Below are 13,964 nucleotides of genomic sequence, written 5' to 3'. Positions count from 1 at the left end.
TGGCTATCCACTCAACCCTAGTCAGCCCTTCATTTTCCTGTCCACACAACCCAGCCTTCAGAAACCATTATTATCTCCAGTACAGAATGTTCCATTCATTCACTGCGTATCCGGAATTCTTCTGAATCTCCACTCCATGCAGGTGTTCGTTACACTGCTGGTGAATATCCAAGAAACACAATGCTGGTTTTCAGCAGCCTGTTCAATCTCACAGGCGTGCTGTTCTACTGGCTATCCACTCAAACCTGGAAAACACTTCATATTCCTGTACTCACAACCCAGACTACAGAAATCTTTGGAACCTCCACTTGAGAGTGTGCCATTCATTCGCTGAATCTGGAATTCATCTCAATCTCTACTCGACACAGGCTTTGGTTTCACCACTGGTGAAAGTTCAAGTAACCCAATTCTGGTTTTCAGCGGCCTGTTCACACTCACAGGCGTGCTGTTAAACTGGCTATGCACTAAACTCTGGTCAGCTCTTCATTTTACTTTCTACACAAAACAGACAGCAGAAATCATTGGATTCTCCACTATAATATGTTCTATTAATTCAATCTGAATCTGGAATTCTTCCTCAATATCCACTGCAAGTAGACTTTCTTTACACCACTGGTGAATGTCCAAGTAACCCAATGCAGGTATTCAGCTGCCAATTCAAACCCGCAGGCGTGCTGTTCTACTGCCTGTCGACACAACTCTGGTAGGCTCTTCATTTTCCTGTCAACACAACCCATACTTCAGAAATCATTGGAATCTCCACTACAGAATGTGTCATTCATTCACTGAGAATCTGGAATTCATCTCATAGTCCACAGGAGGTCGTCATTTTTTACTCCACTGGTGAATGTCCAAGAAACTCAAGGCTGGTTTTCATCGGCCTGTTGACACTCGCAGGCGTGCTGTTAATCTGGCTGTCCATACAACCCTGGTCAGCTCTTCATTTTCCTCTCCACACAACCCAGACGTCAGAAATCATTGGAATCTCCACTACAAAATTTTCCATTCATTCATTCCGAATCTGGAATTCATCTGAATCTGCAAATCCAGGTAGGCTTTCGTTACACCACAGGTGAACGTCCGAGTAAACCGAATGCTGATTTTCACACTCGCAGGCTTACTATTAAACTATTCAGAAATCATTGGCATCTCCCTTAGAGATTTTTCCATTCTTTCACTACGAGTTTGGAAAACATCTGAATTCCAACTCCAGGCGAGTTTTCGTTCCACCACTGGTGAATGTCCAAGTAACCCATTGCTGGCTCTCAGCGGCCTGTTCCGACTCGCAGGCATGCTGTTCACCTGGCTATACACTCAACGCTGGTCAGCTCTTCATTTTCCTGACCACAAAAGCGAGACTTCAGAAATCATTGGAATCTCCACTACAGAATGTTCCAAACATTCACGGCGACTCTGGAATTCATTTGTATGTGCACTCCAGGCAGATTTTCGTTACACCACTTGTGAATGTCCAAGTAACACAATGCTGGATTTTTACGACCTGTTCACAATCGCAGGGGTGATGTTCAACTGGCTATCCACTCAACCCTAGTCAGCCCTTCATTTTCCTGTCCACACAACCCAGCCTTCAGAAACCATTATTATCTCCAGTACAGAATGTTCCATTCATTCACTGCGTATCCGGAATTCTTCTGAATCTCCACTCCATGCAGGTGTTCGTTACACTGCTGGTGAATATCCAAGAAACACAATGCTGGTTTTCAGCAGCCTGTTCAATCTCACAGGCGTGCTGTTCTACTGGCTATCCACTCAAACCTGGAAAACACTTCATATTCCTGTACTCACAACCCAGACTACAGAAATCTTTGGAATCTCCACTAGAGAGTGTGCCATTCATTCGCTGAATCTGGAATTCATCTCAATCTCTACTCGACACAGGCTTTGGTTTCACCACTGGTGAAAGTTCAAGTAACCCAATTCTGGTTTTCAGCGGCCTGTTCACACTCACAGGCGTGCTGTTAAACTGGCTATGCACTAAACTCTGGTCAGCTCTTCATTTTACTTTCTACACAAAACAGACAGCAGAAATCATTGGATTCTCCACTATAATATGTTCTATTAATTCAATCTGAATCTGGAATTCTTCCTCAATATCCACTGCAAGTAGACTTTCTTTACACCACTGGTGAATGTCCAAGTAACCCAATGCAGGTATTCAGCTGCCAATTCAAACCCGCAGGCGTGCTGTTCTACTGCCTGTCGACACAACTCTGGTAGGCTCTTCATTTTCCTGTCAACACAACCCATACTTCAGAAATCATTGGAATCTCCACTACAGAATGTGTCATTCATTCACTGAGAATCTGGAATTCATCTCATTCTCCACAGGAGGTCGTCATTTTTTACTCCACTGGTGAATGTCCAAGAAACTCAAGGCTGGTTTTCATCGGCCTATTGACACTCGCAGGCGTGCTGTTAATCTGGCTGTCCATACAACCCTGGTCAGCTCTTCATTTTCCTCTCCAGACAACCCAGACGTCAGAAATCATTGGAATCTCCACTACAAAATTTTCCATTCATTCATTCCGAATCTGGAATTCATCTGAATCTGCAAATCCAGGTAGGCTTTCGTTACACCACAGGTGAACGTCCCAGTAAACTGAATGCTGATTTTCACACTCGCAGGCTTACTATTAAACTATTCAGAAATCATTGGCATCTCCATTAGAGATTTTTCCATTCATTCACTGCGACTTTGGAAAACATCTGAATTCCAACTCCAGGCGAGTTTTCGTTCCACCACTTGTGAATGTCCAAGTAACCCAATGCTGGTTTCCAGCGGCCTGTTCACACTCACAGGCGTGCTGTTCATCTGGCTATCCATGCAACCCTGGTCAGCTCTTCATTTTCCTCTCCACACAACCCAGCCGTCAGAAATCATTGGAATCTCCACTACAGAATGTTCCACTCATTCACGGCGAATGTGGAATTCATCTGAAACTCCACTCCAGTCCGCCTTACATTACACAACTGGTGAATGTCCACGTAACCGAATGCTGATTTTCACACTCGCAGGCTTACTATTAAACTATTCAGAAATCATTGGCATCTCCCTTAGAGATTTTTCCATTCTTTCACTGCGACTTTGGAAAACATCTGAATTCCAACTCCAGGCGAGTTTTCGTTCCACCACTGGTGAATGTCCAAGTAACCCATTGCTGGCTCTCAGCGGCCTGTTCCGACTCGCAGGCATGCTGTTCACCTGGCTATACACTCAACGCTGGTCAGCTCTTCATTTTCCTGACCACAAAAGCGAGACTTCAGAAATCATTGGAATCTCCACTACAGAATGTTCCAAACATTCACGGCGACTCTGGAATTCATTTGTATGTGCACTCCAGGCAGATTTTCGTTACACCACTTGTGAATGTCCAAGTAACACAATGCTGGATTTTTACGACCTGTTCTCAATCGCAGGGGTGATGTTCAACTGGCTATCCACTCAACCCTAGTCAGCCCTTCATTTTCCTGTCCACACAACCCAGCCTTCAGAAACCATTATTATCTCCAGTACAGAATGTTCCATTCATTCACTGCGTATCCGGAATTCTTCTGAATCTCCACTCCATGCAGGTGTTCGTTACACTGCTGGTGAATATCCAAGAAACACAATGCTGGTTTTCAGCAGCCTGTTCAATCTCACAGGCGTGCTGTTCTACTGGCTATCCACTCAAACCTGGAAAACACTTCATTTTCCTGTACTCACAACCCAGACTACAGAAATCTTTGGAACCTCCACTAGAGAGTGTGCCATTCATTCGCTGAATCTGGAATTCATCTCAATCTCTACTCCACACAGGCTTTGGTTTCACCACTGGTGAAAGTTCAAGTAACCCAATTCTGGTTTTCAGCGGCCTGTTCACACTCACAGGCGTGCTGTTAAACTGGCTATGCACTAAACTCTGGTCAGCTCTTCATTTTCCTTTCTACACAAAACAGACAGCAGAAATCATTGGATTCTCCACTATAAAATGTTCTATTAATTCAATCTGAATCTGGAATTCTTCCTCAATATCCACTGCAAGTAGACTTTCTTTACACCACTGGTGAATGTCCAAGTAACCCAATGCAGGTATTCAGCTGCCAATTCAAACCCGCAGGCGTGCTGTTCTACTGCCTGTCGACACAACTCTGGTAGGCTCTTCATTTTCCTGTCAACACAACCCATACTTCAGAAATCATTGGAATCTCCACTACAGAATGTGTCATTCATTCACTGAGAATCTGGAATTCATCTCATTCTCCACAGGAGGTCGTCATTTTTTACTCCACTGGTGAATGTCCAAGAAACTCAAGGCTGGTTTTCATCGGCCTGTTGACACTCGCAGGCGTGCTGTTAATCTGGCTGTCCATACAACCCTGGTCAGCTCTTCATTTTCCTCTCCACACAACCCAGACGTCAGAAATCATTGGAATCTCCACTACAAAATTTTCCATTCATTCATTCCGAATCTGGAATTCATCTGAATCTGCAAATCCAGGTAGGCTTTCGTTACACCACAGGTGAACGTCCGAGTAAACCGAATGCTGATTTTCACACTCGCAGGCTTACTATTAAACTATTCAGAAATCATTGGCATCTCCCTTAGAGATTTTTCCATTCTTTCACTACGAGTTTGGAAAACATCTGAATTCCAACTCCAGGCGAGTTTTCGTTCCACCACTGGTGAATATCCAAGTAACCCATTGCTGGCTCTCAGCGGCCTGTTCCGACTCGCAGGCATGCTGTTCACCTGGCTATACACTCAACGCTGGTCAGCTCTTCATTTTCCTGACCACAAAAGCGAGACTTCAGAAATCATTGGAATCTCCATTACAGAATGTTCCAAACATTCACGGCGACTCTGGAATTCATTTGTATGTGCACTCCAGGCAGATTTTCGTTACACCACTTGTGAATGTCCAAGTAACACAATGCTGGATTTTTACGACCTGTTCTCAATCGCAGGGGTGATGTTCAACTGGCTATCCACTCAACCCTAGTCAGCCCTTCATTTTCCTGTCCACACAACCCAGCCTTCAGAAACCATTATTATCTCCAGTACAGAATGTTCCATTCATTCACTGCGTATCCGGAATTCTTCTGAATCTCCACTCCATGCAGGTGTTCGTTACACTGCTGGTGAATATCCAAGAAACACAATGCTGGTTTTCAGCAGCCTGTTCAATCTCACAGGCGTGCTGTTCTACTGGCTATCCACTCAAACCTGGAAAACACTTCATTTTCCTGTACTCACAACCCAGACTACAGAAATCTTTGGAACCTCCACTAGAGAGTGTGCCATTCATTCGCTGAATCTGGAATTCATCTCAATCTCTACTCGACACAGGCTTTGGTTTCACCACTGGTGAAAGTTCAAGTAACCCAATTCTGGTTTTCAGCGGCCTGTCCACACTCACAGGCGTGCTGTTAAACTGGCTATGCACTAATCTCTGGTCAGCTCTTCATTTTCCTTTCTACACAAAACAGACAGCAGAAATCATTGGATTCTCCACTATAAAATGTTCTATTAATTCAATCTGAATCTGGAATTCTTCCTCAATATCCACTGCAAGTAGACTTTCTTTACACCACTGGTGAATGTCCAAGTAACCCAATGCAGGTATTCAGCTGCCAATTCAAACCCGCAGGCGTGCTGTTCTACTGCCTGTCGACACAACTCTGGTAGGCTCTTCATTTTCCTGTCAACACAACCCATACTTCAGAAATCATTGGAATCTCCACTACAGAATGTGTCATTCATTCACTGAGAATCTGGAATTCATCTCATAGTCCACAGGAGGTCGTCATTTTTTACTCCACTGGTGAATGTCCAAGAAACTCAAGGCTGGTTTTCATCGGCCTATTGACACTCGCAGGCGTGCTGTTAATCTGGCTGTCCATACAACCCTGGTCAGCTCTTCATTTTCCTCTCCACACAACCCAGACGTCAGAAATCATTGGAATCTCCACTACAGAATTTTCCATTCATTCATTCCGAATCTGGAATTCATCTGAATCTGCAAATCCAGGTAGGCTTTCGTTACACCACAGGTGAACGTCCGAGTCAACCGAATGCTGATTTTCACACTCGCAGGCTTACTATTAAACTATTCAGAAATCATTGGCATCTCCATTAGAGATTTTTCCATTCATTCACTGCGACTTTGGAAATCATCTGAATTCCAACTCCAGGCGAGTTTTCGTTCCACCACTGGTGAATGTCCAAGTAACCCAATGCTGGTTTCCAGCGGCCTGTTCACACTCACAGGCGTGCTGTTTATCTGGCTATCCATGCAACCCTGGTCAGCTCTTCATTTTACTCTCCACAAAACCCAGACGTCAGAAATCATTGGAATCTCCACTACAGAATGTTCCACTCATTTACGGCGAATGTGGAATTCATCTGAAACTCCACTCCAGTCCGCCTTACATTACGCAACTGGTGAATGTACACGTAACCGAATGCTGATTTTCACACTCGCAGGCTTACTATTAAACTATTCAGAAATCATTGGCATCTCCCTTAGAGATTTTTCCATTCTTTCACTGCGACTTTGGAAAACATCTGAATTCCAACTCCAGGCGAGTTTTCGTTCCACCACTGGTGAATGTCCAAGTAACCCATTGCTGGCTCTCAGCGGCCTGTTCCGACTCGCAGGCATGCTGTTCACCTGGCTATACACTCAACGCTGGTCAGCTCTTCATTTTCCTGACCACAAAAGCGAGACTTCAGAAATCATTGGAATCTCCACTACAGAATGTTCCAAACATTCACGGCGACTCTGGAATTCATTTGTATGTCCACTCCAGGCAGATTTTCGTTACACCACTTGTGAATGTCCAAGTAACACAATGCTGGATTTTTGCGACCTGTTCACAATCGCAGGGGTGATGTTCAACTGGCTATCCACTCAACCCTAGTCAGCCCTTCATTTTCCTGTCCACACAACCCAGCCTTCAGAAACCATTATTATCTCCAGTACAGAATGTTCCATTCATTCACTGCGTATCCGGAATTCTTCTGAATCTCCACTCCATGCAGGTGTTCGTTACACTGCTGGTGAATATCCAAGAAACACAATGCTGGTTTTCAGCAGCCTGTTCAATCTCACAGGCGTGCTGTTCTACTGGCTATCCACTCAAACCTGGAAAACACTTCATTTTCCTGTACTCACAACCCAGACTACAGAAATCTTTGGAACCTCCACTAGAGAGTGTGCCATTCATTCGCTGAATCTGGAATTCATCTCAATCTCTACTCGACACAGGCTTTGGTTTCACCACTGGTGAAAGTTCAAGTAACCCAATTCTGGTTTTCAGCGGCCTGTCCACACTCACAGGCGTGCTGTTAAACTGGCTATGCACTAATCTCTGGTCAGCTCTTCATTTTCCTTTCTACACAAAACAGACAGCAGAAATCATTGGATTCTCCACTATAAAATGTTCTATTAATTCAATCTGAATCTGGAATTCTTCCTCAATATCCACTGCAAGTAGACTTTCTTTACACCACTGGTGAATGTCCAAGTAACCCAATGCAGGTATTCAGCTGCCAATTCAAACCCGCAGGCGTGCTGTTCTACTGCCTGTCGACACAACTCTGGTAGGCTCTTCATTTTCCTGTCAACACAACCCATACTTCAGAAATCATTGGAATCTCCACTACAGAATGTGTCATTCATTCACTGAGAATCTGGAATTCATCTCATAGTCCACAGGAGGTCGTCATTTTTTACTCCACTGGTGAATGTCCAAGAAACTCAAGGCTGGTTTTCATCGGCCTATTGACACTCGCAGGCGTGCTGTTAATCTGGCTGTCCATACAACCCTGGTCAGCTCTTCATTTTCCTCTCTACACAACCCAGACGTCAGAAATCATTGGAATCTCCACTACAGAATTTTCCATTCATTCATTCCGAATCTGGAATTCATCTGAATCTGCAAATCCAGGTAGGCTTTCGTTACACCACAGGTGAACGTCCGAGTAAACCGAATGCTGATTTTCACACTCGCAGGCTTACTATTAAACTATTCAGAAATCATTGGCATCTCCATTAGAGATTTTTCCATTCATTCACTGCGACTTTGGAAATCATCTGAATTCCAACTCCAGGCGAGTTTTCGTTCCACCACTGTGAATGTCCAAGTAACCCAATGCTGGTTTCCAGCGGCCTGTTCACACTCACAGGCGTGCTGTTTATCTGGCTATCCATGCAACCCTGGTCAGCTCTTCATTTTCCTCTCCACAAAACCCAGACGTCAGAAATCATTGGAATCTCCACTACAGAATGTTCCACTCATTTACGGCGAATGTGGAATTCATCTGAAACTCCACTCCAGTCCTCCTTACATTACGCAACTGGTGAATGTACACGTAACCGAATGCTGATTTTCACACTCGCAGGCTTACTATTAAACTATTCAGAAATCATTGGCATCTCCCTTAGAGATTTTTCCATTCTTTCACTGCGACTTTGGAAAACATCTGAATTCCAACTCCAGGCGAGTTTTCGTTCCACCACTGGTGAATGTCCAAGTAACCCATTGCTGGCTCTCAGCGGCCTGTTCCGACTCGCAGGCATGCTGTTCACCTGGCTATACACTCAACGCTGGTCAGCTCTTCATTTTCCTGACCACAAAAGCGAGACTTCAGAAATCATTGGAATCTCCACTACAGAATGTTCCAAACATTCACGGCGACTCTGGAATTCATTTGTATGTCCACTCCAGGCAGATTTTCGTTACACCACTTGTGAATGTCCAAGTAACACAATGCTGGATTTTTGCGACCTGTTCACAATCGCAGGGGTGATGTTCAACTGGCTATCCACTCAACCCTAGTCAGCCCTTCATTTTCCTGTCCACACAACCCAGCCTTCAGAAACCATTATTATCTCCAGTACAGAATGTTCCATTCATTCACTGCGTATCCGGAATTCTTCTGAATCTCCACTCCATGCAGGTGTTCGTTACACTGCTGGTGAATATCCAAGAAACACAATGCTGGTTTACAGCAGCCTGTTCAATCTCACAGGCGTGCTGTTCTACTGGCTATCCACTCAAACCTGGAAAACACTTCATTTTCCTGTACTCACAACCCAGACTACAGAAATCTTTGGAACCTCCACTAGAGAGTGTGCCATTCATTCGCTGAATCTGGAATTCATCTCAATCTCTACTCCAAACAGGCTTTGGTTTCACCACTGGTGAAAGTTCAAGTAACCCAATTCTGGTTTTCAGCGGCCTGTTCACACTCACAGGCGTGCTGTTAAACTGGCTATGCACTAAACTCTGGTCAGCTCTTCATTTTCCTTTCTACACAAAACAGACAGCAGAAATCATTGGATTCTCCACTATAAAATGTTCTATTAATTCAATCTGAATCTGGAATTCTTCCTCAATATCCACTGCAAGTAGACTTTCTTTACACCACTAGTGAATGTCCAAGTAACCCAATGCAGGTATTCAGCTGCCAATTCAAACCCGCAGGCGTGCTGTTCTACTGCCTGTCGACACAACTCTGGTAGGCTCTTCATTTTCCTGTCAACACAACCCATACTTCAGAAATCATTGGAATCTCCACTACAGAATGTGTCATTCATTCACTGAGAATCTGGAATTCATCTCATTCTCCACAGGAGGTCGTCATTTTTTACTCCACTGGTGAATGTCCAAGAAACTCAAGGCTGGTTTTCATCGGCCTGTTGACACTCGCAGGCGTGCTGTTAATCTGGCTGTCCATACAACCCTGGTCAGCTCTTCATTTTCCTCTCCACACAACCCAGAGGTCAGAAATCATTGGAATCTCCACTACAAAATTTTCCATTCATTCATTCCGAATCTGGAATTCATCTGAATCTGCAAATCCAGGTAGGCTTTCGTTACACCAACCGTGAACGTCCGAGTAAACCGAATGCTGATTTTCACACTCGCAGGCTTACTATTAAACTATTCAGAAATCATTGGCATCTCCATTAGAGATTTTTCCATTCATTCACTGCGACTTTGGAAAACATCTGAATTCCTACTCCAGGCGAGTTTTCGTTCCACCACTGGTGAATGTCCAAGTAACCCAATGCTGTCTTTCAGCGGCCTGTTCACACTCGTAGGCATGCTGTTCTACTGGCTATCCACTCAACCCTGGTCAATTCTTCATTTTCCTGTCCACACAACCCCGACTTCAAAAATCATTGGAATCTCCACCCCTGAATGTGCCATTCATTCACTGAGAATCTGAAATTCATCTCCATCTCCAAATAAATAAAGGCAGACTTTCGTTACACCACTGGTAAATGTACAAGTAAACCAATGCTGGTTTTCAGAGGCCTGTTCACATTCTCAGGCGTGTTGTTTAACTGGATATCCACTCAACCCTGGTCAGCTCTTCATATTCCTGCGCACACAACCCAGACTTCAGAAATCATTGGAATCTCGACTACAGAATGTTCCGTTCATTCACTGCGAATCTGGAATTCATCTGAATCTGCACTACAGGAAGCTTAATGTTACACCACTGGTTAATGTTCCAGTAATCCAATTCTGATTTTCACCGTCCTGGTCACTCTCGCTGGCGTTCTGTTCAATTGATTATCTAATCAAACATGGTCAGCCCTTCATTTTCTGGTCAAGAAACCCAGATGTCAGAAAAAAATTGGAATCTCCGCTAGAGAATGTGCCATTCGTTCACTGCGAATCTGATATTCATCTCAATATCCACTTGAAGGCAGACTTCCTTTACACCACAGGTAAATGTCCCAGTAATGCAGTGCTTGTGTTCTGCGGTCTGTTCACACTCTCAGGCGTGCTGTTCTTCTGGCTATCCACTCAAACCAGGTCAGCTCTTCATTTTCCTGTCGATACAACACAGATGTCAGAAATCATTGGAATCTCCTCGACAGACTCTGCCATTCATTCACTGCGAATCTGGAATTCATCTCAATCTCCACTCCACGCAGACTTTCGTTACACCAGTGGTGAATGTCCAAGTAGCCCAATGCTGGTTTCCAGCGGCCTGTTCACACTCACAGGCGTGCTGTTCATCTGGCTATCCATGCAACCCTGGTCAGCTCTTCATTTTCCTCTCCACACAACGCAGACGTCAGAAATCATTGGAATCTCCATACAGAATGTTCCACTCATTCACGGCGAATGTGGAATTCATCTGAAACTCCACTCCAGTCCGCCTTACATTACACAACTGGTGAATGTCCACGTAAGCGAATGCTGATTTTCACACTCGCAGGCTTACTATTAAACTATTCAGAAATCATTGGCATCTCCCTTAGAGATTTTTCCATTCTTTCACTACGAGTTAGGAAAACATCTGAATTCCAACTCCAGGCGAGTTTTCGTTCCAACACTGGTGAATGTCCAAGTAACCCATTGCTGGCTCTCAGCGGCCTGTTCCGACTCGCAGGCATGCTGTTCACCTGGCTATACACTCAACGCTGGTCAGCTCTTCATTTTCCTGACCACAAAAGCGAGACTTCAGAAATCATTGGAATCTCCACTACAGAATGTTCCAAACATTCACGGCGACTCTGGAATTCATTTGTATGTCCACTCCAGGCAGATTTTCGTTACACCACTTGTGAATGTCCAAGTAACACAATGCTGGATTTTTGCGACCTGTTCACAATCGCAGGGGTGATGTTCAACTGGCTATCCACTCAACCCTAGTCAGCCGTTCATTTTCCTGTCCACACAACCCAGCCTTCAGAAACCATTATTATCTCCAGTACAGAATGTTCCATTCATTCACTGCGTATCCGGAATTCTTCTGAATCTCCACTCCATGCAGGTGTTCGTTACACTGCTGGTGAATATCCAAGAAACACAATGCTGGTTTTCAGCAGCCTGTTCAATCTCACAGGCGTGCTGTTCTACTGGCTATCCACTCAAACCTGGAAAACACTTCATTTTCCTGTACTCACAACCCAGACTACAGAAATCTTTGGAACCTCCACTAGAGAGTGTGCCATTCATTCGCTGAATCTGGAATTCATCTCAATCTCTACTCCACACAGGCTTTGGTTTCACCACTGGTGAAAGTTCAAGTAACCCAATTCTGGTTCTCAGCGGCCTGTTCACACTCACAGGCGTGCTGTTAAACTGGCTATGCACTAAACTCTGGTCAGCTCTTCATTTTCCTTTCTACACAAAACAGACAGCAGAAATCATTGGATTCTCCACTATAAAATGTTCTATTAATTCAATCTGAATCTGGAATTCTTCCTCAATATCCACTGCAAGTAGACTTTCTTTACACCACTGGTGAATGTCCAAGTAACCCAATGCAGGTATTCAGCTGCCAATTCAAACCCGCAGGCGTGCTGTTCTACTGCCTGTCGACACAACTCTGGTAGGCTCTTCATTTTCCTGTCAACACAACCCATACTTCAGAAATCATTGGAATCTCCACTACAGAATGTGTCATTCATTCACTGAGAATCTGGAATTCATCTCATTCTCCACAGGAGGTCGTCATTTTTTACTCCACTGGTGAATGTCCAAGAAACTCAAGGCTGGTTTTCATCGGCCTGTTGACACTCGCAGGCGTGCTGTTAATCTGGCTGTCCATACAACCCTGGTCAGCTCTTCATTTTCCTCTCCACACAACCCAGACGTCAGAAATCATTGGAATCTCCACTACAAAATTTTCCATTCATTCATTCCGAATCTGGAATTCATCTGAATCTGCAAATCCAGGTAGGCTTTCGTTACACCACAGGTGAACGTCCGAGGAAACCGAATGCTGATTTTCACACTCGCAGGCTTACTATTAAACTATTCAGAAATCATTGGCATCTCCATTAGAGATTTTTCCATTCATTCACTGCGACTTTGGAAAACATCTGAATTCCAACTCCAGGCGAGTTTTCGTTCCACCACTGGTGAATGTCCAAGTAACCCAATGCTGGTTTCCAGCGGCCTGTTCACACTCACAGGCGTGCTGTTCATCTGGCTATCCATGCAACCCTGGTCAGCTCTTCATTTTCCTCTCCACACAACCCACACGTCAGAAATCATTGGAATCTCCACTACAGAATGTTCCACTCATTCACGGCGAATGTGGAATTCATCTGAAACTCCACTCCAGTCCGCCTTACATTACACAAATGGTGAATGTCCACGTAACCGAATGCTGATTTTCACACTCGCAGGCTTACTATTAAACTATTCAGAAATCATTGGCATCTCCCTTAGAGATTTTTCCATTCTTTCACTGCGAGTTTGGAAAACATCTGAATTCCAACTCCAGGCGAGTTTTCGTTCCACCCCTGGTGAATGTCCAAGTAACCCATTGCTGGCTCTCAGCGGCCTGTTCCGACTCGCAGGCATGCTGTTCACCTGGCTATACACTCAACGCTGGTCAGCTCTTCATTTTCCTAACCACAAAAGCGAGACTTCAGAAATCATTGGAATCTCCACTACAGAATGTTCCAAACATTCCCGGCGACTCTGGAATTCATTTGTATGTCCACTCCAGGCAGATTTTCGTTACACCACTTGTGAATGTCCAAGTAACACAATGCTGGATTTTTGCGACCTGTTCACAATCGCAGGGGTGATGTTCAACTGGCTATCCAATCAACCCTAGTCAGCCCTTCATTTTCCTGTCCACACAACCCAGCCTTCAGAAACCATTATTATCTCCAGTACAGAATGTTCCATTCATTCACTGCGTATCCGGAATTCTTCTGAATCTCCACTCCATGCAGGTGTTCGTTACACTGCTGGTGAATATCCAAGAAACACAATGCTGGTTTTCAGCAGCCTGTTCAATCTCACAGGCGTGCTGTTCTACTGGCTATCCACTCAAACCTGGAAAGCACTTCATTTTCCTGTACTCACAACCCAGACTACAGAAAACTTTGGAACCTCCACTAGAGAGTGTGCCATTCATTCGCTGAATCTGGAATTCATCTCAATATCTACTCCACTCAGGCTTTGGTTTCAC

This window comes from Sorex fumeus, unplaced genomic scaffold, assembly GCF_029834395.1.
Source record: "Sorex fumeus unplaced genomic scaffold, SorFum_2.1 ptg000043l, whole genome shotgun sequence".
Taxonomy (NCBI): Eukaryota; Metazoa; Chordata; class Mammalia; order Eulipotyphla; family Soricidae; genus Sorex; species Sorex fumeus.
Note: the sequence above shows the minus strand (reverse complement) of the source record.